Source organism: Aythya ferina (assembly GCF_964211825.1).
Source record: "Aythya ferina genome assembly, chromosome: 2".
Lineage (NCBI taxonomy): Eukaryota > Metazoa > Chordata > Aves > Anseriformes > Anatidae > Aythya > Aythya ferina.
In genome coordinates this window covers 64,995,626-65,014,752 of record NC_140297.1, presented here as the reverse complement: position 1 = coordinate 65,014,752, position 19,127 = coordinate 64,995,626, and positions in this window count along the sequence as shown.

Genomic DNA, 19,127 nt, shown 5'->3' with positions numbered 1-19,127 from the left:
GAACCACTAGGCTCCGGTCCTGGGTGACGTGTGTGCTAGCTGCACGAGGGTCACAAGCAGTGTGTGCCGGCCGTTCCGTGCAGCGGGAGTCTTGTCCACCGGCTCGGCGGCTGACCTTCCCGCATACCGAGGGATCAGTCTGTCCGGAGCGGCGGCCGTTCCTCTTGAACCACTAGGCTCCGGTCCTGCGTGAGGTGTGTGCAAGCTGCACGGGGATCCGGGTCCGTCACGGGCTGATCGGGGACGACGATCCGACCACACGGGTGACTGGTCACAAGCGGAGTGAGAGCCGGCCGTGCTGTGCACAGTGTAGATTCGTCCGCCGGCTCGAGGGCAGACTGTTTTACAGACCAGGGGATCAGTCTGTCAGGAGCAGTGGCCATCCGTCCCGAAGCCCTTGGCTGCGGTCCTGGGCGACTTGTGTGCTAGCTGCACGGTGGTCCGGGCCCCGTCACGGGCGGATCGGGGACGGCGATCCGACAGCACTGGTGAGCGGTCACAAGCCGTGTGGGTGCCGGCCGTGCCATGCACAAGGAGGCTTCGGCCGTGGGCTGGGTGGCTGACCGTCCTGCATACCGGGGGATCAGTCTGTCAGGAGCGGTGCCAATTCGTCCCGAACCACTAAGCTCCTGTGCTGGGCGATGTGTGTGCTAGCTGCACGGTGGTCCGGGCCCCGTCACGGGCGGATCGGGGACGGCGATCCGACAGCACTGGTGAGCGGTCACAAACCGTGTGGGTGCCGGCCGGGCCATGCACAAGGAGGCTTCGGCCGTGGGCTGGGTGGCTGACCGTCCCGCATACCGGGGGATCAGTCTGTCCGGAGCGGCGGCCGTTCCTCTTGAACCACTAGGCTCCGGTCCTGGGTGACGTGTGTGCTAGCTGCACGGGGGTCCTGGTCCGTCACGGGTGGATCGGGGACAACGATCCGACCACACGTTTGACTGGTCACAAGCAGTGGGTGCCGGCCGTGCCGTGCAGCGGGAGTCTTGTCCACCGGCTCGGGGGCTGACCGTCCCGCATACCGAGGGATCCGTCTGTCCGGAACTGCGGACTTGCATCCCGAACCCCTTGGCGGCTGTCCTGGGCGACGTGTGTGCTAGCCGCACTGAAGTCCGCATTCGACATGGGCTGATGGGGGAAGGCGATCCGACCCCACGGGTGACCGGTCACAAGCGGCGTGGGAGCCAGTTGTGCTGTGCACAGGGAGGCTTCGTCCGCCGGCTCGAGGGCAGACTGTTCTACAGACCAAGTGATCAGTCTGTCAGGAGCAGTGGCCATCCGTCCCGAAGCCCTTGGCTGCGGTCCTGGGCGACTTGTGTGCTAGCTGCACGGTGGTCCGGGCCCCGTCACGGGCGGATCGGGGACGGCGATCCGACAGCACTGGTGAGCGGTCACAAGCCGTGTGGGTGCCGGCCGTGCCATGCACAAGGAGGCTTCGGCCGTGGGCTGGGTGGCTGACCGTCCTGCATACCGGGGGATCAGTCTGTCCGGAGCGGCGGCCGTTCCTCTTGAACCACTAGGCTCCGGTCCTGCGTGATGTGTGTGCAAGCTGCACGGGGGTCCGGGTCCGTCACGGGCGGATCGGGGACGGCGATCCGACCATACGGGTGACTTATCACAAGCAGTGGGTGCCGGCCGAGCCGTGCAGCGGTCGTCTTGTCCACCGGCTCGGGGGCTGATCGTCCCGCATACCGAGGGATCCGTCTGTCCGGAACTGCAAAATTGCATCCCGATCCCCTTGGCGGCTGTCCTGGGCGACGTGTGTGCTAGCCGCACTGAAGTCCGCATTCGACATGGGCTGATGGGGGAAGGCGATCCGACCCCACGGGTGACCGGTCACAAGCGGCGTGGGAGCCAGTTGTGCTGTGCACAGGGAGGCTTCGTCCGCCGGCTCGAGGGCAGACTGTTCTACAGACCAAGTGATCAGTCTGTCAGGAGCAGTGGCCATCCGTCCCGAACCACTAAGCTCCTGTGCTGGGCGATGTGTGTGCTAGCTGCACGGTGGTCCGGACCCCGTCACGGGCGGATCGGGGACGGCGATCCGACAGCACTGGTGAGCGGTCACAAGCCGTGTGGGTGCCGGCCGTGCCATGCACAAGGAGGCTTCGGCCGTGGGCTGGGTGGCTGACCGTCCTGCATACCGGGGGATCAGTCTGTCCGGAGCGGCGGCCGTTCCTCTTGAACCACTAGGCTCCGGTCCTGCGTGAGGTGTGTGCAAGCTGCACGGGGATCTGGGTCCGTCACGGGCTGATCGGGGACGACGATCCGACCACACGGGTGACTGGTCACAAGCGGAGTGAGAGCCGGCCGTGCTGTGCACAGTGTAGCTTCGTCCGCCGGCTCGAGGGCAAACTGTTTTACAGACCAGGGGATCAGTCTGTCAGGAGCAGTGGCCATCCGTCCTGAAGCCCTTTGCTGCGGTCCTGGGCAACTTGTGTGCTAGCTGCACGGTGGTCCGGGCCCCGTCACGGGCGGATCGGGGACGGCGATCCGACAGCACTGGTGAGCGGTCACAAGCCGTGTGGGTGCCGGCCGTGCCATGCACAAGGAGGCTTCGGCCGTGGGCTGGGTGGCTGACCGTCCTGCATACCGGGGGATCAGTCTGTCAGGAGCGGTGCCAATTCGTCCCTAACCCCTTGGCTCCGGTCCTGGGCGACTTGTGTGCTAGCCGTTCCGGGATACGGGTTGGACGGATCCGTTCCGGGCTCTGGATCGGGCGGATCGGGGACATCGATCCGACGACAGTGGTCACAAGCAGTGGGTGCCGGCCATGCTGTTCATCGGGTCGCTTTTCCACCGGATCGGGGACTGACCGTGCCGCATACCGGGGGATCAGTCTGTCCGGAGCGGCGGCCGTTCCTCTTGAACCTCTAGGCTCCGGTCCTGCGTGACGTGTGTGCTAGCTGCACGGGGGTCCTGGTCCGTCACGGGCGGATCAGGGACGACGATCCGACCACACGGGTGACTGGTCACAAGCAGTGGGTGCCGGCCGTGCCGTGCAGCGGGAGTCTTGTCCACCGGCTCGGCGGCTGACCGTCCCGCATACCGAGGGATCCGTCTGTCCGGAACTGCGGACTTGCATCCCGAACACCTTGGCGGCTGTCGTGGGCGATGTGTTTGCTAGCCGCACTGAAGTCCGCATTCGACATGGACTGATCGGGGACGGCGATCCGACCCCACGGGTGACCGGTCACAAGCGGCGTGGGAGCCAGTTGTGCTGTGCACAGGGAGGCTTCGTCCGCCGGCTCGAGGGCAGACTGTTCTACAGACCAAGTGATCAGTCTGTCAGGAGCAGTGGCCATCCGTCCTGAAGCCCTTGGCTGCGGTCCTGGGCGACTTGTGTGCTAGCTGCACGGTGGTCCAGGCCCCGTCACGGGCGGATCGGGGACGGCGTTCCGTGATCCGACAGCACTGGTGAGCGGTCACAAGCCGTGTGGGTGCCGGCCGTGCCATGCACAAGGAGGCTTCGGCCGTGGGCTGGGTGGCTGACCGTCCTGCATACCGGGGGATCAGTCTGTCCAGAGCGGCGGCCGTTCCTCTTGAACCACTAGGCTCCGGTCCTGGGTGACGTGTGTGCTAGCTGCACGAGCGTCACAAGCAGTGTGTGCCGGCCGTTCCGTGCAGCGGGAGTCTTGTCCACCGGCTCGGCGGCTGACCTTCCCGCATACCGAGGGATCAGTCTGTCCGGAGCGGCGGCCGTTCCTCTTGAACCACTAGGCTCCGGTCCTGCGTTACGTGTGTGCAAGCTGCACGGGGGTCCGGGTCCGTCACGGGCGGATCGGGGACGGCGATCCGACCATACGGGTGACTTATCACAAGCAGTGGGTGCCGGCCGAGCCGTGCAGCGGTCGTCTTGTCCACCGGCTCGGGGGCTGATCGTCCCGCATACCGAGGGATCCGTCTGTCCGGAACTGCAAAATTGCATCCCGATCCCCTTGGCGGCTGTCCTGGGCGACGTGTGTGCTAGCCGCACTGAAGTCCGCATTCGACATGGACTGATCAGGGACGGCGATCCGACCCCACGGGTGACCGGTCACAAGCGGCGTGGGAGCCAGTTGTGCTGTGCACAGGGAGGCTTCGTCCGCCGGCTCGAGGGCAGACTGTTCTACAGACCAAGTGATCAGTCTGTCAGGAGCAGTGGCCATTTGTCCCGAACCACTAAGCTCCTGTGCTGGGCGATGTGTGTGCTAGCTGCACGGTGGTCCGGGCCCCGTCACGGGCGGATCGGGGACGGCGATCCGACAGCACTGGTGAGCGGTCACAAGCCGTGTGGGTGCCGGCCGTGCCATGCACAAGGAGGCTTCGGCCGTGGGCTGGGTGGCTGACCGTCCTGCATACCGGGGGATCAGTCTGTCAGGAGCGGCGCCAATTCGTCCCTAACCCCTTGGCTCCGGTCCTGGGCGACTTGTGTGCTAGCCGTTCCGGGGTCCGAGTTGGACGGATCCGTTCCGTGCTCCGGATCCTGGATCGGGCGGATCGGAGACATCGATCCGACGACAGCGGTCACAAGCAGTGGGTGCCGGCCATGCTGTTCATCGGGTCGCTTTCCACCGGATCGGGTCTGACCGTGCCGCATACCGGGGGATCAGTCTGTCCGGAGCGGCGGCCGTTCCTGTTGAACCACTAGGCTCCGGTCCTGGGTGACGTGTGTGCTAGCTGCACGAGGGTCACAAGCAGTGTGTGCCGGCTGTTCCGTGCAGCGGGAGTCCTGTCCACCGGCTCGGCGGCACACCTTCCCGCATACCGAGAGATCAGTCTGTCCGGAGCGGCGGTCGTTCCTCTTGAACCACTAGGCTCCGGTCCTGCGTGAGGTGTGTGCAAGCTGCACGGGGATCCGGGTCCGTCACGGGCTGATCGGGGACGACGATCCGACCACACGGGTGACTGGTCACAAGCGGAGTGAGAGCCGGCCGTGCTGTGCACAGTGTAGCTTCGTCCGCCGGCTCGAGGGCAGACTGTTTTACAGACCAGGGGATCAGTCTGTCAGGAGCAGTGGCCATCCGTCCCGAAGCCCTTGGCTGCGGTCCTGGGCGACTTGTGTGCTAGCTGCACGGTGGTCCGGGCCCCGTCACGGGCGGATCGGGGACGGCGATCCGACAGCACTGGTGAGCGGTCACAAGCCGTGTGGGTGCCGGCCGTGCCATGCACAAGGAGGCTTCGGCCGTGGGCTGGGTGGCTGACCGTCCTGCATACCGGGGGATCAGTCTGTCAGGAGCGGTGCCAATTCGTCCCTAACCCCTTGGCTCCGGTCCTGGGCGACTTGTGTGCTAGCCGTTCCGGGATACGGGTTGGACGGATCCGTTCCGGGCTCTGGATCGGGCGGATCGGGGACATCGATCTGACGACAGTGGTCACAAGCAGTGGGTGCCGGCCGTGCTGTTCATCGGGTCGCTTTTCCAACGGATCGGGGAATGACCGTCCCGCATACCGGGGGATCAGTCTGTCCGGAGCGGCGGCCGTTCCTCTTGAACCACTAGGCTCCGGTCCTGGGTGACGTGTGTGCTAGCTGCACGGGGGTCCTGGTCCGTCACGGGCTGATCGGGGACGACGATCCGACCACACGGGTGACTGGTCACAAGCAGTGGGTGCCGGCCGTGCCGTGCAGCGGGAGTCTTGTCCACCGGCTCGGCGGCTGACCGTCCCGCATACCGAGGGATCAGTCTGTCCGGAACTGCGGACTTGCATCCCGAATCCCTTGGCGGCTGTCGTGGGCGATGTGTTTGCTAGCCGCACTGAAGTCCGCATTCGACATGGACTGATCGGGGACGGCGATCCGACCCCACGGGTGACCGGTCACAAGCGGCGTGGGAGCCAGTTGTGCTGTGCACAGGGAGGCTTCGTCCGCCGGCTCGAGGGCAGACTGTTCTACAGACCACAGGATTAGTCTGTCAGGAGCAGTGGCCATCCGTCCCGAACCACTAAGCTCCTGTGCTGGGCGATGTGTGTGCTAGCTGCACGGTTGTCCGGGCCCCGTCACGGGCGGATCGGGGATGGCGATCCGACAGCACTGGTGAGCGGTCACAAGCCGTGTGGGTGCCGGCCGTGCCATGCACAAGGAGGCTTCGGCCGTGGGCTGGGTGGCTGACCGTCCTGCATACCGGGGGATCAGTCTGTCAGGAGCGGTGCCAATTCGTCCCTAACCCCTTGGCTCCGGTCCTGGGCGACTTGTGTGCTAGCCGTTCCGGGATACGGGTTGGACGGATCCGTTCCGGGCTCTGGATCGGGCGGATCGGGGACATCGATCCGACGACAGTGGTCAGAAGCAGTGGGTGCCGGCCGTGCTGTTCATCGGGTCGCTTTTCCACCGGATCGGGGAATGACCGTCCCGCATACCGGGGGATCAGTCTGTCCGGAGCGGCGGCCGTTCCTCTTGAACCACTAGGCTCCGGTCCTGCGTGACGTGTGTGCTAGCTGCACGGGGGTCCTGGTCCGTCACGGGTGGATCGGGGACGACGATCCGACCACACGGTTGACTGGTCACAAGCAGTGTGTGCCGGCCGTGCCGTGCAGTGGGAGTCTTGTCCACCGGCTCGGCGGCTGACCGTCCCGCATACCGAGGGATCCGTCTGTCCGGAACTGCGGACTTGCATCCCGAACCCCTTGGCGGCTGTCGTGGGCGACGTGTGTGCTAGCCGCACTGAAGTCCGCATTCGACATGGGCTGATGGGGGAAGGCGATCCGACCCCACGGGTGACCGGTCACAAGCGGCGTGGGAGCCAGTTGTGCTGTGCACAGGGAGGCTTCGTCCGCCGGCTCGAGGGCAGACTGTTCTACAGACCAAGTGATCAGTCTGTCAGGAGCAGTGGCCATCCTTCCTGAAGCCCTTGGCTGCGGTCCTGGGCGACTTGTGTGCTAGCTGCACGGTGGTCCGGGCCCCGTCACGGGCGGATCGGGGACGGCGATCCGACAGCACTGGTGAGCGGTCACAAGCCGTGTGGGTGCCGGCCGTGCCATGCACAAGGAGGCTTCGGCCGTGGGCTGGGTGGCTGACCGTCCTGCATACCGGGGGATCAGTCTGTCCGGAGCGGCGGCCGTTCCTCTTGAACCACTAGGCTCCGGTCCTGCGTGACGTGTGTGCAAGCTGCACGGGGGTCCGGGTCCGTCACGGGCGGATCGGGGACGGCGATCCGACCAGACGGGTGACTTATCACAAGCAGTGGGTGCCGGCCGAGCCGTGCAGCGGTCGTCTTGTCCACCGGCTCGGGGGCTGATCGTCCCGCATACCGAGGGATCCGTCTGTCCGGAACTGCAAAATTGCATCCCGATCCCCTTGGCGGCTGTCCTGGGCGACGTGTGTGCTAGCCGCACTGAAGTCCGCATTCGACATGGGCTGATGGGGGAAGGCGATCCGACCCCACGGGTGACCGGTCACAAGCGGCGTGGGAGCCAGTTGTGCTGTGCACAGGGAGGCTTCGTCCGCCGGCTCGAGGGCAGACTGTTCTACAGACCACAGGATTAGTCTGTCAGGAGCAGTGGCCATCCGACCCGAACCACTAAGCTCCTGTGCTGGGCGATGTGTGTGCTAGCTGCACGGTGGTCCGGACCCCGTCACGGGCGGATCGGGGACGGCGATCCGACAGCACTGGTGAGCGGTCACAAGCCGTGTGGGTGCCGGCCGTGCCATGCACAAGGAGGCTTCGGCCGTGGGCTGGGTGGCTGACCGTCCTGCATACCGGGGGATCAGTCTGTCAGGAGCGGCGCCAATTCGTCCCTAACACCTTGGCTCCGGTCCTGGGCGACGTGTGTGCTGGCCTTCCGGGGTCCGAGTTGGACGGATCCGTTCCGTGCTCCGGATCCTGGATCGGGCGGATCGGAGACATCGATCCGACGACAGTGGTCACAAGCAGTGGGTGCCGGCCATGCTGTTCATCGGGTCGCATTCCACCGGATCGGGTCTGACCGTGCCGCATACCGGGGGATCAGTCTGTCCGGAGCGGCGGCCGTTCCTCTTGAACCACTAGGCTCCGGTCCTGGGTGACGTGTGTGCTAGCTGCACGAGGGTCACAAGCAGTGTGTGCCGGCCGTTCCGTGCAGCGGGAGTCTTGTCCACCGGCTCGGCGGCTGACCTTCCCGCATACCGAGGGATCAGTCTGTCCGGAGCGGCGGTCGTTCCTCTTGAACCACTAGGCTCCGGTCCTGCGTGAGGTGTGTGCAAGCTGCACGGGGATCCGGGTCTGTCACGGGCTGATCGGGGACGACGATCCGACCACACGGTTGACTGGTCACAAGCAGTGGGTGCCGGCCGTGCCGTGCTGCGGGAGTCTTGTCCACCGGCTCGGCGGCTGACCGTCCCGCATACCGAGGGATCAGTCTGTCCGGAACTGCGGACTTGCATCCCGAACCCCTTGGCGGCTGTCGTGGGCGATGTGTTTGCTAGCCGCACTGAAGTCCGCATTCGACATGGACTGATTGGGGACGGCGATCCGACCCCACGGGTGACCGGTCACAAGCGGCGTGGGAGCCAGTTGTGCTGTGCACAGGGAGGCTTCGTCCGCCGGCTCGAGGGCAGACTGTTCTACAGACCACAGGATTAGTCTGTCAGGAGCAGTGGCCATCCGTCCCGAACCACTAAGCTCCTGTGCTGGGCGACTTGTTTGCTAGCTGCACGGTGGTCCGGGCCCCGTCACGGGCGGATCGGGGACGGCGATCCGACAGCACTGGTGAGCGGTCACAAGCCGTGTGGGTGCCGGCCGTGCCATGCACAAGGAGGCTTCGGCCGTGGGCTGGGTGGCTGACCATCCTGCATACCGGGGGATCAGTCTGTCCGGAGCGGCGGCCGTTGCTCTTGAACCACTAGGCTCCGGTCCTGCGTGACGTGTGTGCAAGCTGCACGGGGGTCCGGGTCCGTCACGGGCGGATCGGGGACGACGATCCGAGCATACGGGTGACTTATCACAAGCAGTGGGTGCCTGCCGAGCCGTGCAGCGGTCGTCTTGTCCACCGGCTCGGGGGCTGATCGTCCCGCATACCGAGGGATCCGTCTGTCCGGAACTGCAAAATTGCATCCCGATCCCCTTGGCGGCTGTCCTGGGCGACGTGTGTGCTAGCCGCACTGAAGTCCGCATTCGACATGGGCTGATCGGGGACGGCGATCCGACCCCACGGGTGACCGGTCACAAGCGGCGTGGGAGCCAGTTGTGCTGTGCACAGGGAGGCTTCGTCCGCCGGCTCGAGGGCAGACTGTTCTACAGACCACAGGATTAGTCTGTCAGGAGCAGTGGCAATCCGTCCCGAACCACTAAGCTCCTGTGCTGGGCGATGTGTGTGCTAGCTGCACGGTGGTCCGGGCCCCGTCACGGGCGGATCGGGGACGGCGATCCGACAGCACTGGTGAGCGGTCACAAGCCGTGTGGGTGCCGGCCGTGCCATGCACAAGGAGGCTTCGGCCGTGGGCTAGGTGGCTGACCGTCCTGCATACCGGGGGATCAGTCTGTCAGGAGCGGCGCCAATTCGTCCCTAACACCTTGGCTCCGGTCCTGGGCGACGTGTGTGCTGGCCTTCCGGGGTCCGAGTTGGACGGATCTGTTCCGTGCTCCGGATCCTGGATCGGGCGGATCGGAGACATCGATCCGACGACAGCGGTCACAAGCAGTGGGTGCCGGCCATGCTGTTCATCGGGTCGCTTTCCACCGGATCGGGTCTGACGATGCCGCATACCGGGGGATCAGTCTGTCCGGAGCGGCGGCCGTTCCTCTTGAACCACTAGGCTCCGGTCCTGGGTGACGTGTGTGCTAGCTGCACGAGGGTCACAAGCAGTGTGTGCCGGCCGTTCCGTGCAGCGGGAGTCTTGTCCACCGGCTCGGCGGCTGACCTTCCCGCATACCGAGGGATCAGTCTGTCCGGAGCGGCGGCCGTTCCTCTTGAACCACTAGGCTCCGGTCCTGCGTGAGGTGTGTGCAAGCTGCACGGGGATCCGGGTCCGTCACGGGCTGATCGGGGACGACGATCCGACCACACGGGTGACTGGTCACAAGCGGAGTGAGAGCCGGCCGTGCTGTGCACAGTGTAGATTCGTCCGCCGGCTCGAGGGCAGACTGTTTTACAGACCAGGGGATCAGTCTGTCAGGAGCAGTGGCCATCCGTCCCGAAGCCCTTGGCTGCGGTCCTGGGCGACTTGTGTGCTAGCTGCACGGTGGTCCGGGCCCCGTCACGGGCGGATCGGGGACGGCGATCCGACAGCACTGGTGAGCGGTCACAAGCCGCGTGGGTGCCGGCCGTGCCATGCACAAGGAGGCTTCGGCCGTGGGCTGGGTGGCTGACCGTCCTGCATACCGGGGGATCAGTCTGTCAGGAGCGGTGCCAATTCGTCCCTAACCCCTTGGCTCCGGTCCTGGGCGACTTGTGTGCTAGCCGTTCCGGGATACGGGTTGGACGGATCCGTTCCGGGCTCTGGATCGGGCGGATCGGGGACATCGATCTGACGACAGTGGTCACAAGCAGTGGGTGCCGGCCGTGCTGTTCATCGGGTCGCTTTTCCACCGGATCGGGGAATGACCGTCCCGCATACCGGGGGATCAGTCTGTCCGGAGCGGCGGCCGTTCCTCTTGAACCACTAGGCTCTGGTCCTGCGTGACGTGTGTGCTAGCTGCACGGGGGTCCTGGTCCGTCACGGGTGGATCGGGGACGACGATCCGACCACACGGGTGACTGGTCACAAGCAGTGGGTGCCGGCCGTGCCGTGCAGCGGGAGTCTTGTCCACCGGCTCGGCGGCTGACCGTCCCGCATACCGAGGGATCAGTCTGTCCGGAACTGCGGACTTGCATCCCGAATCCCTTGGCGGCTGTCGTGGGCGATGTGTTTGCTAGCCGCACTGAAGTCCGCATTCGACATGGACTGATCGGGGACGGCGATCCGACCCCACGGGTGACCGGTCACAAGCGGCGTGGGAGCCAGTTGTGCTGTGCACAGGGAGGCTTCGTCCGCCGGCTCGAGGGCAGACTGTTCTACAGACCACAGGATTAGTCTGTCAGGAGCAGTGGCCATCCGTCCCGAACCACTAAGCTCCTGTGCTGGGCGATGTGTGTGCTAGCTGCACGGTGGTCCGGGCCCTGTCACGGGCGGATCGGGGACGGCGATCCGACAGCACTGGTGAGCGGTCACAAACCGTGTGGGTGCCGGCCGGGCCATGCACAAGGAGGCTTCGGCCGTGGGCTGGGTGGCTGACCGTCCCGCATACCGGGGGATCAGTCTGTCCGGAGCGGCGGCCGTTCCTCTTGAGCCACTAGGCTCCGGTCCTGCGTGACGTGTGTGCTAGCTGCACGGGGGTCCTGGTCCGTCACGGGCGGATCAGGGACGACATTCCGACCAGACGGGTGACTGGTCACAAGCAGTGGGTGCCGGCCGTGCCGTGCAGTGGGAGTCTTGTCCACCGGCTCGGCGGCTGACCGTCCCGCATACCGAGGGATCCGTCTGTCCGGAACTGCGGACTTGCATCCCGAACCCCTTGGCGGCTGTCGTGGGCGATGTGTTTGCTAGCCGCACTGAAGTCCGCATTCGACATGGGCTGATCGGGGACGGCGATCCGACCCCACGGGTGACCGGTCACAAGCGGCGTGGGAGCCAGTTGTGCTGTGCACAGGGAGGCTTCGTCCGCCGGCTCGAGGGCAGACTGTTCTACAGACCAAGTGATCAGTCTGTCAGGAGCAGTGGCCATCCGTCCCGAAGCCCTTGGCTGCGGTCCTGGGTGACTTGTGTGCTAGCTGCACGGTGGTCCGGGCCCCGTCACGGGCGGATCGGGGACGGCGTTCCGTGATCCGACAGCACTGGTGAGCGGTCACAAGCCGTGTGGGTGCCGGCCGTGCCATGCACAAGGAGGCTTCGGCCGTGGGCTGGGTGGCTGACCGTCCTGCATACCGGGGGATCAGTCTGTCCGGAGCGGCGTCCGTTCCTCTTGAACCACTAGGCTCCGGTCCTGCGTGACGTGTGTGCAAGCTGCACGGGGGTCCGGGTCCGTCACGTGCGGATCGGGGACGGCGATCCGACCAGACGGGTGACTTATCACAAGCAGTGGGTGCCGGCCGAGCCGTGCAGCGGTCGTCTTGTCCACCGGCTCGGGGGCTGATCGTCCCGCATACCGAGGGATCCGTCTGTCCGGAACTGCAAAATTGCATCCCGATCCCCTTGGCGGCTGTCCTGGGCGACGTGTGTGCTAGCCGCACTGAAGTCCGCATTCGACATGGGCTGATGGCGGAAGGCGATCCGACCCCACGGGTGACCGGTCACAAGCGGCGTGGGAGCCAGTTGTGCTGTGCACAGGGAGGCTTCGTCCGCCGGCTCGAGGGCAGACTGTTCTACAGACCACAGGATTAGTCTGTCAGGAGCAGTGGCCATCCGTCCCGAACCACTAAGCTCCTGTGCTGGGCGATGTGTGTGCTAGCTGCACGGTGGTCCGGGCCCCGTCACGGGCGGATCGGGGATGGCGATCCGACAGCACTGGTGAGCGGTCACAAGCCGTGTGGGTGCCGGCCGTGCCATGCACAAGGAGGCTTCGGCCGTGGGCTGGGTGGCTGACCGTCCTGCATACCGGGGGATCAGTCTGTCAGGAGCGGCGCCAATTCGTCCCTAACACCTTGGCTCCGGTCCTGGGCGACGTGTGTGCTGGCCTTCCGGGGTCCGAGTTGGACGGATCTGTTCCGTGCTCCGGATCCTGGATCGGGCGGATCGGAGACATCGATCCGACGACAGTGGTCACAAGCAGTGGGTGCCGGCCATGCTGTTCATCGGGTCGCTTTCCACCGGATCGGGTCTGACCGTGCCGCATACCGGGGGATCAGTCTGTCCGGAGCGGCGGCCGTTCCTCTTGAACCACTAGGCTCCGGTCCTGGGTGACGTGTGTGCTAGCTGCACGAGGGTCACAAGCAGTGTGTGCCGGCCGTTCCGTGCAGCGGGAGTCTTGTCCACCGGCTCGGCGGCTGACCTTCCCGCATACCGAGGGATCAGTCTGTCCGGAGCGGCGGTCGTTCCTCTTGAACCACTAGGCTCCGGTCCTGCGTGAGGTGTGTGCAAGCTGCACGGGGATCCGGGTCCGTCACGGGCTGATCGGGGACGACGATCCGACCACACGGTTGACTGGTCACAAGCAGTAGGTGCCGGCCGTGCCGTGCAGCGGGAGTCTTGTCCACCGGCTCGGCGGCTGACCGTCCCGCATACCGAGGGATCAGTCTGTCCGGAACTGCGGACTTGCATCCCGAACCCCTTGGCGGCTGTCGTGGGCGACGTGTGTGCTAGCCGCACTGAAGTCCGCATTCGACATGGACTGATCGGGGACGGCGATCCGACCCCACGGGTGACCGGTCACAAGCGGCGTGGGAGCCAGTTGTGCTGTGCACAGGGAGGCTTCGTCCGCCGGCTCGAGGGCAGACTGTTCTACAGACCACAGGATTAGTCTGTCAGGAGCAGTGGCCATCCGTCCCGAACCACTAAGCTCCTGTGCTGGGCGACTTGTGTGCTAGCTGCACGGTGGTCCGGGCCCCGTCACGGGCGGATCGGGGACGGCGATCCGACAGCACTGGTGAGCGGTCACAAGCCGTGTGGGTGCCGGCCGTGCCATGCACAAGGAGGCTTCGGCCGTGGGCTGGGTGGCTGACCGTCCTGCATACCGGGGGATCAGTCTGTCCGGAGCGGCGTCCGTTGCTCTTGAACCACTAGGCTCCGGTCCTGCGTGACGTGTGTGCAAGCTGCACGGGGGTCCGGGTCCGTCACGGGCGGATCGGGGACGACGATCCGACCATACGGGTGACTTATCACAAGCAGTGGGTGCCTGCCGAGCCGTGCAGCGGTCGTCTTGTCCACCGGCTCGGGGGCTGATCGTCCCGCATACCGAGGGATCCGTCTGTCCGGAACTGCAAAATTGCATCCCGATCCCCTTGGCGGCTGTCCTGGGCGACGTGTGTGCTAGCCGCACTGAAGTCCGCATTCGACATGGGCTGATCGGGGACGGCGATCCGACCCCACGGGTGACCGGTCACAAGCGGCGTGGGAGCCAGTTGTGCTGTGCACAGGGAGGCTTCGTCCGCCGGCTCGAGGGCAGACTGTTTTACAGACCACAGGATTAGTCTGTCAGGAGCACTGGCAATCCGTCTCGAACCACTAAGCTCCTGTGCTGGGCGATGTGTGTGCTAGCTGCACGGTGGTCCGGGCCCCGTCACGGGCGGATCGGGGACGGCGATCCGACAGCACTGGTGAGCGGTCACAAGCCGTGTGGGTGCCGGCCGTGCCATGCACAAGGAGGCTTCGGCCGTCGGCTAGGTGGCTGACCGTCCTGCATACCGGGGGTCAGTCTGTCAGGAGCGGCGCCAATTCGTCCCTAACACCTTGGCTCCGGTCCTGGGCGACTTGTGTGCTGGCCTTCCGGGGTCCGAGTTGGACGGATCTGTTCCGTGCTCCGGATCCTGGATCGGGCGGATCGGAGACATCGATCCGACGACAGCGGTCACAAGCAGTGTGTGCCGGCCATGCTGTTCATCGGGTCGCTTTCCACCGGATCGGGTCTGACCGTGCCGCATACCGGGGGATCAGTCTGTCCGGAGCGGCGGCCGTTCCTCTTGAACCACTAGGCTCCAGTCCTGGGTGACGTGTGTGCTAGCTGCACGAGCGTCACAAGCAGTGTGTGCCGGCCGTTCCGTGCAGCGGGAGTCTTGTCCACCGGCTCGGCGGCTGACCTTCCCGCATACCGAGGGATCAGTCTGTCCGGAGCGGCGGCCGTTCCTCTTGAACCACTAGGCTCCGGTCCTGCGTGAGGTGTGTGCAAGCTGCACGGGGATCCGGGTCCGTCACGGGCTGATCGGGGACGACGATCCGACCACACGGGTGACTGGTCACAAGCGGAGTGAGAGCCGGCCGTGCTGTGCACAGTGTAGCTTCGTCCGCCGGCTCGAGGGCAGACTGTTTTACAGACCAGGGGATCAGTCTGTCAGGAGCAGTGGCCATCCGTCCCGAAGCCCTTGGCTGCGGTCCTGGGCGACTTGTGTGCTAGCTGCACGGTGGTCCAGGCCCCGTCACGGGCAGATCGGGGACGGCGATCCGACAGCACTGGTGAGCGGTCACAAGCCGTGTGGGTGCCGGCCGTGCCATGCACAAGGAGGCTTCGGCCGTGGGCTGGGTGGCTGACCGTCCTGCATACCGGGGGATCAGTCTGTCAGGAGCGGCGCCAATTCGTCCCTAACACCTTGGCTCCGGTCCTGGGCGACTTGTGTGCTAGCCGTTCCGGGGTCCGAGTTGGACGGATCCGTTCCGGGCTCCGGATCCTGGATCGGGCGGATCGAAGACATCGATCCGACGACAGCGGTCACAAGCAGTGGGTGCCGGCCATGCTGTTCATCGGGTCGCTTTCCACCGGATCGGGTCTGACCGTGCCGCATACCGGGGGATCAGTCTGTCCGGAGCGGCGGCCGTTCCTCTTGAACCACTAGGCTCCGGTCCTGGGTGACGTGTGTGCTAGCTGCACGAGGGTCACAAGCAGTGTGTGCCGGCCGTTCCGTGCAGCGGGAGTCTTGTCCACCGGCTCGGCGGCTGACCTTCCCGCATACCGAGGGATCAGTCTGTCCGGAGCGGCGGCCGTTCCTCTTGAACCACTAGGCTCCGGTCCTGCGTGAGGTGTGTGCAAGCTGCACGGGGATCCGGGTCCGTCACGGGCTGATCGGGGACGACGATCCGACCACACGGGTGACTGGTCACAAGCAGTGGGTGCCGGCCGTTCCGTGCAGCGGGAGTCTTGTCCACCGGCTCGGCGGCTGACCGTCCCGCATACCGAGGGATCAGTCTGTCCGGAACTGCGGACTTGCATCCCGAACCCCTTGGCGGCTGTCGTGGGCGATGTGTTTGCTAGCCGCACTGAAGTCCGCATTCGACATGGACTGATCGGGGACGGCGATCCGACCCCACGGGTGACCGGTCACAAGCGGCGTGGGAGCCAGTTGTGCTGTGCACAGGGAGGCTTCGTCCGCCGGCTCGAGGGCAGACTGTTCTACAGACCACAGGATTAGTCTGTCAGGAGCAGTGGCCATCCGTCCCGAACCACTAAGCTCCTGTGCTGGGCGATGTGTGTGCTAGCTGCACGGTGGTCCGGGCCCCGTCACGGGCGGATCGGGGACGGCGATCCGACAGCACTGGTGAGCGGTCACAAACCGTGTGGGTGCCGGCCGTGCCATGCACAAGGAGGCTTCGGCCGTGGGCTGGGTGGCTGACCGTCCCGCATACCGGGGGATCAGTCTGTCCGGAGCGGCGGCCGTTCCTCTTGAACCACTAGGCTCCGGTCCTGCGTCACGTGTGTGCTACCTGCACGGGGGTCCTGGTCCGTCACGGGCGGATCAGGGACGACGATCCGACCACACGGGTGACTGGTCACAAGCAGTGGGTGCCGGCCGTGCCGTGCAGCGGGAGTCTTGTCCACCGGCTCGGCGGCTGACCGTCCCGCATACCGAGGGATCCGTCTGTCCGGAACTGCGGACTTGCATCCCGAACCCGTTGGCGGCTGTCGTGGGCGATGTGTTTGCTAGCCGCACTGAAGTTCGCATTCGACATGGGCTGATCGGGGACGGCGATCCGACCCCACGGGTGACCGGTCACAAGCGGCGTGGGAGCCAGTTGTGCTGTGCACAGGGAGGCTTCGTCCGCCGGCTCGAGGGCAGACTGTTCTACAGACCAAGTGATCAGTCTGTCAGGAGCAGTGGCCATCCGTCCCGAAGCCCTTGGCTGCGGTCCTGGGCAACTTGTGTGCTAGCTGCACGGTGGTCCAGGCCCCGTCACGGGCGGATCGGGGACGGCGATCCGACAGCACTGGTGAGCGGTCACAAGCCGTGTGGGTGCCGGCCGTGCCATGCACAAGGAGGCTTCGGCCGTGGGCTGGGTGGCTGACCGTCCTGCATATCGGGGGATCAGTCTGTCCAGAGCGGCGGCCGTTCCTCTTGAACCACTAGGCTCCGGTCCTGCGTGAGGTGTGTGCAAGCTGCACGGGGATCCGGGTCCGTCACGGGCTGATCGGGGACGACGATCCGACCACACGGGTGACTGGTCACAAGCGGAGTGAGAGCCGGCCGTGCTGTGCACAGTGTAGCTTCGTCCGCCGGCTCGAGGGCAGACTGTTTTACAGACCAGGGGATCAGTCTGTCAGGAGCAGTGGCCATCCGTCCCGAAGCCCTTGGCTGCGGTCCTGGGCGACTTGTGTGCTAGCTGCACGGTGGTCCGGGCCCCGTCACGGGCGGATCGGGGACGGCGATCCGACAGCACTGGTGAGCAGTCACAAGCCGTGTGGGTGCCGGCCGTGCCATGCACAAGGAGGCTTCGGCCGTGGGCTGGGTGGCTGACCGTCCTGCATACCGGGGGATCAGTCTGTCCGGAGCGGCGGCCGTTCCTCTTGAACCACTAGGCTCCGGTCCTGCGTGACGTGTGTGCAAGCTGCACGGGGGTCCGGGTCCGTCACGGGCGGATCGGGGACGGCGATCCGACCATACGGGTGACTTATCACAAGCAGTGGGTGCCGGCCGAGCCGTGCAGCGGTCGTCTTGTCCACCGGCTCGGGGGCTGACCGTCCCGCATTCCGAGGGATCCGTCTGTCCGGAACTGCAAAATTGCATCCCGATCCCCTTGGCGGCTGTCCTGGGCGACGTGTGTGCTAGCCGCACTGAAGTCCGCATTCGACATGGGCTGATCGGGGACGGCGATCCGACCCCACGGGTGACCGGTCACAAGCGGCGTGGGAGCCAGTTGTGCTGTGCACAGGGAGGCTTTGTCCGCCGGCTCGAGGGCAGACTGTTCTACAGACCACAGGATTAGTCTGTCAGGAGCAGTGGCAATCCGTCCCGAACCACTAAGCTCCTGTGCTGGGCGATGTGTGTGCTAGCTGCACGGTGGTCCGGGCCCCGTCACGGGCGGATCGGGGACGGCGATCCGACAGCACTGGTGAGCGGTCACAAGCCGTGTGGGTGCCGGCCGTGCCATGCACAAGGAGGCTTCGGCCGTGGGCTAGGTGGCTGACCGTCCTGCATACCGGGGGATCAGTCTGTCAGGAGCGGCGCCAATTCGTCCCTAACACCTTGGCTCCGGTCCTGGGCGACGTGTGTGCTGGCCTTCCGGGGTCCGAGTTGGACGGATCTGTTCCGTGCTCCGGATCCTGGATCGGGCGGATCGGAGACATCGATCCGACGACAGCGGTCACAAGTAGTGGGTGCCGGCCATGCTGTTCATCGGGTCGCTTTCCACCGGATCGGGTCTGACCGTGCCGCATACCGGGGGATCAGTCTGTCCGGAGCGGCGGCCGTTCCTCTTGAACCACTAGGCTCTGGTGCTGGGTGACGTGTGTGCTAGCTGCACGAGGGTCACAAGCAGTGTGTGCCGGCCGTTCCGTGCAGCGGGAGTCTTGTCCACCGGCTCGGCGGCTGACCTTCCCGCATACCGAGGGATCAGTCTGTCCGGAGCGGCGGCCGTTCCTCTTGAACCACTAGGCTCCGGTCCTGCGTGAGGTGTGTGCAAGCTGCACGGGGATCCGGGTCCGTCACGGGCTGATCGGGGACGACGATCCGACCACACGGGTGACTGGTCACAAGCAGTGGGTGCCGGCCGTGCCGTGCAGCGGGAGTCTTGTCCACCGGCTCTTCGGCTGACCGTCCCGCATACCGAGGGATCAGTCTGTCCGGAACTGCGGACTTGCATCCCGAACCCCTTGGCGGCTGTCGTGGGCGATGTGTTTGCTAGCCGCACTGAAGTCCGCATTCGACATGGACTGATCGGGGACGGCGATCCGACCCCACGGGTGACCGGTCACAAGCGGCGTGGGAGCCAGTTGTGCTGTGCACAGGGAGGCTTCGTCCGCCGGCTCGAGGGCAGACTGTTCTACAGACCACAGGATTAGTCTGTCAGGAGCAGTGGCCATCCGTCCCGAACCACTAAGCTCCTGTGCTGGGCGATGTGTGTGCTAGCTGCACGGTGGTCCGGGCCCCGTCACGGGCGGATCGGGGACGGCGATCCGACAGCACTGGTGAGCGGTCACAAACCGTGTGGGTGCCGGCCGTGCCATGCACAAGGAGGCTTCGGCCGTGGGCTGGGTGGCTGACCGTCCCGCATACCGGGGGATCAGTCTGTCCGGAGCGGCGGCCGTTCCTCTTGAACCACTAGGCTCCGGTCCTGCGTG